This window comes from Salmo trutta, chromosome 39, assembly GCF_901001165.1.
Source record: "Salmo trutta chromosome 39, fSalTru1.1, whole genome shotgun sequence".
NCBI classification, from domain to species: Eukaryota; Metazoa; Chordata; class Actinopteri; order Salmoniformes; family Salmonidae; genus Salmo; species Salmo trutta.
The window spans coordinates 16,309,490-16,314,255 of record NC_042995.1 but is presented as its reverse complement, the minus strand read 5'-3'; positions in this window follow the sequence as shown (position 1 = coordinate 16,314,255).

Here is a 4,766-nt window from a genome sequence, read left to right as displayed (position 1 = left end):
TACCTGTATGTCACGGATCCACTGTTAAAGCAATCTCTATTGCACTCCACACACTCCACACTTTCTCACCTGGCCAAAAGGAATACCTACGTGAGAATGCTATTCATTGACTACAGCTCAGAGTTCAACACCATAGTGCACTCCCAGCTCATCACTAAGCTAAGGACCCTGTGATTAAACACCTCCCTCTGCAACTGGACCCTGGACTTTCTGATGGGCCGCCCCCAGGTGGTGAGGGTAGGCAACAACACAAACGCCAAGCTGATCCTCAACACGGGCCCATCAGGCGTGCCTGCTTAGTCTCCTGCACTCCCTGTTCACCCAGAACTGCGTGGCCACGCACGACTCAAACATCTTCATTAAGTTAGCCGATGACACAACGGCCCGTAGTAGGCCTGATGACGATGAGACAGCCTATAGGGAGGAGGTCAGAGACCTGGCAGTGTGGTGCCAGGACCATAACCTCTCCTTCAATGTCAGCAAGACAAAGGAGCTGATCGTGAACTACAGGAAATGGAGGGCTGAGCACGCCCCTATTCACATCGACGGGGCTGTAGTGGAGTGGGTCGAGCGATTCAAGTTCCTTGGTGTTCACACATCATAGTCCAAACACACCAACACAGTCGTGAAGAGGGCACAACTACTCCCCTTCCCCCTCAGGAGGCTGAAAAGATTTGGCACAAAGTTATACAGTTGCACCGTTGAGAGCATCTTGACTAGCTGCATCACCGCTTATTATGGCAACTGCTTGGCATCTGACTTGTAAGGCGCTTACAGAGGGTACATCACTGGGGCCAAGCTTCCTGCCATCCAGGACCTCTATACCAGGCGGTGTCAGAGGAAGGCCCTAAAAATTGTCAAAGACTCCAGCCACTCTAGTCATAGAATGTTCTCTCTGCTACCACACGGCAAGCGGTACCAGAGCGCCAAGTCTCGGTCCAAGAGGCTTCTAAACAGCTTCTACCCCCAAGCCATAAGACTCCTGAACATCTAGTCAAATGGCTTCCCAGACTATTTGCATAAACCAGGCAAGAACCTTTCTGTGTAGACCAAATTAGGGTTTCCAATCTCTCCAAAAGAATATAGTGATCGATGGTGTCAAAAGCGGCACTAAGGTCTGATGCCATTAAAAGGTACCACCTTCAGAAGCTTTTAAAAACATTTTTTTTAGAGGAATGGGAGATTTGATATAGGCCAATAGTTTTTTATTTATTTTCTGGGTCAAGGTTTGGCTTTTTCAGTAGAGGCTTTATTACCGCCACTTGTAGTGAGTTTGGAACACATTCAGAGGATATGGGAGCTGTTTATTATGTTCAACATAAGAGGGCCAAACACAGGAAGTTGCTCTTTTAGTCGTTTAGTTGGAATAGGGTCCATTAGGCAGGTGGAAGGTTTAGAGGCCATGATGACCATTTTCGTGAATGTGTCGAGGGATACAGGATAAAAAAAACGTTAGTGTCTCCATTGATCCTAGGTCCTGGCAGTTCTGTGCAGACTCAGGAAAACTGAGTTTTTGAAAAATACGCAGATTCAAGAGGAGACTGTAATTTGCTTTCTAATGATCATTATCTTTTTGTCGAAGAAGTTCATGTATTTGTTCATCCTCACTTGGGGAATGCTTCTTTTCGACAGTATAAAAAATAAATGTTGGATTATTCTTATTCTCCTCAATCAGGTTGGAAAAGTAGGCTGATCGAGCAGCAGTGAGGGCTCTTTGATATTGCACGGTACTGCCTTTCCAAGCTAGTTGGAAGACTTCCAGTTTGATGGAGTGACATTTCCGTTCCAATTTTCTGGAAGCTTGCTTCAGGGCTCAGGTATTTTCTGTATACCAGGGAGCTACTTTTTTGAGATAAATGTTTTTTGTTTTTAGAGGTGTGACTGCGTCTAGGGTATTATGCAAGGTTAAATTTAGATCCTCGTTTAGGTGGTTAACTGATTTTTGTACTCCAAAGTCCTTTGGTAGGTGAAGGGCATCTAGGAATCTTTGGGTTGTCTGAGAATTTATAGCGCATCTTTTGATAATCCTTGGTTGGAGTCTGAGCAGATTATTTGTTGTGATTTCAAACGTACTAAAATGGTGGTCCGATAGTCCAGGATTATGAGGAAAAACATTTAGATCCACAATATTTATTCCATGGGACAAAACTAGATCCAGGGTATGACTGTGGCAATGCGTACGTCCGGAGACATGTTGGACAAAACCCACTGAGTTGATGATGGCTCTGAAAGCATTTTGGACTGGCTCTGTGGATTTATCCACGTGAATATTCAAGTCACCAAAAATGTGAATATTATCTGCCATGACTACGAGGTCCGATAAGAATTCAGGGAACTCAGTGAGGAACGCCATATACGGCCCAGGAGGCCTGTAAACAGTAGCTTTAAAAAGTGATTGAGTAGGCTGCATAGATTTCATGACTAGCATCTTAGTCATTTTGTTTCTTTATAAATTGAAATTTGCTTTCGTTAATGTTAGCAACACCTCCGCCTTTGTGGGATGCATGGGGGATATGGTCACTAGTGTAACCAGGAGAAGAAGCCTCATTTAACACAATAAATTCATCAGGCTTGAGCTATGTTTCAGTCAGGCCAATCACATCAAGATTATGATCAGTGATTAGTTCATTGACTATGACTGCCATGGAAGTGAGGGATCTAACATTAAGTAGTCCTGTTTTGAGATGTGAGATATTATCACAATCTCTTTCAATAATGACAGGAATGGAGGAGGTCTTTATTCCAGTGAGATCGCTAAAGAGAACACCGCCATGTTTTGTTTTTCCCGACCTAGATCGAGTCTCAATCGGGAAAGCTGAGCTGACTACACTGACTGTGCTAGTGGCAGACTCCACTAAGCTGGCAGGCTGGCTAACAGCCTGCTGCCAGGCCTGCACCCTATCTCATTGCGGAGATAGAGGAACCCTGTCTATGTTCATAGATAAAATGAGAGCACCCCTCCAGCTTGGATGGAGTCCGTCACTCTTCAGCAGGCCAGGCTTGGCCCTGTTTGTGGGTGAGTCCCAGAAAGAGCGCCAGTTATCTACAAATTCTATCTTTTGAGAGGGCAGAAAACAGTTTTCAACCAGCGATTGAGTTGTGTGAGTCTGCTGTAGAGCTCATCACACACCCTAACTGGGAGGGGTCAGAGACAATTACTCGATGCCAACACATCTTTCTAGCTAAGTTACACGCGGAAGTTATGTTGCGCTTGGTGACCTCTGACTGTTTCATCCTAACATCGCTGGAACCGACGTAGCAAAATCCTTACCTCTGTCAGTCTGTGGGTTGCTTCTATGAGTGAGACAGAGAGACACAAGATCTCATCCAAAACGAACCAAAATACAGGGGTTTGTTATGGATCAAATATGAATATGTGCTGTACTGTATGTTTGGTTGAAATGACAGTTTCTCACCTGAGTGAAGAAGAGCTCAATGTCCCTCTTTAGGCCCTCTTCAGTCTGTCATCTGCCTTTTTTTCAATCTCCCTCCTCGTGTTCAACATTTTCCCTGACTCTCATTGATTTCAAAGCATCTGCCGTCGTTTCCCGACACCACCTCTATCCTCTCCAGCTGACCTGTGTGCCATCATCGTCCCCGCTCACATTGTCAAATACATGGTACCTGTTATTGCATTTCTCCACCAGTTGCTTCCAGCTGACTTCTCTCTCCAAGAGCTGCTCTATCCTCGAGTCCTCCTCCCTCAGAGCGTCACCCCCAGTGAACAGCACGATGGTGTATCGCCAGATACTTTCGATGGGAAACTCCAGCTGCTCTTCCACCATCCACTCCTTCCCCCTGAAGGTGTGTCCATGACTAGCAGGAAAATGTGTGGTCCCCTGGAGGACTCATTAACACGTTGTACGCCAACCGTTGCTAGGCGCTCTCCAGGGAGTCCAGGGGGAAATAGCGCCCCCTCTAGGCGGGGATGTCCATCACAGTGACCCTTCTCCCGAATACTTCCGCTTTTCGGCTCACACGCTCCTCGGTTTGGGCTCTGACAGCGAACTCCTCTTGGCCTAGGATGGTGTTTCCTGTTGAACTCTTCCCAGAGTGGCGGCTCCCCATGAGGTCAATCCTCAGCTCTGAGAGACTACCTTGATTCCTGACTGTAGAACAGATCTAGGATAAGTTCCTCCCCTGTCCATGTGATATTATTCATTATGATCTAAAAGGCTAAACTGATCCTAGATCAGCACTCTGAGAGGCTTTATGAATACAGGCCCAGGCATACTTTACCTTCAGCTAACATGCAGTACATACATCTGAAAAATCACATTTTCTTATTGGCAAGAAAAAGCCATATACTGTACTGTAGCTACCCTGCCAAATATGACTATTAACACCATTAATGTGACATTAGGTCTACTATGTTGTAGGCCTACACATTATGCAACCCAAACAAATATTGATTAGAATGCAGGCTTACTATTGTCACAGTCATGTTCACACATTTTGTTGCACTCCCGCTTTCTTCCAAATAGTAGAGTCCTCTAATCTTGTTAATGTTGATGGTAGAATCAGTCATTCAATTGTCAGGAATGTCTAAATTCCGGTATACGGCATGTTATGACTAGCAGTGCTGTTGTCAGCACCACTCGTCTATTTTCACTTCTTGTTGCAGTGCAGTTAAAAACGTTTAGGCTTTTATGAGTCTCAAAGTCCCTCACTCATTTAACTCTGGAGGAGGGCAAATATCATATAATTTAACTCTGGAGGAGGGCCACTATCATGTCATTTAACTCTGGAGGAGGGCCACTATCATG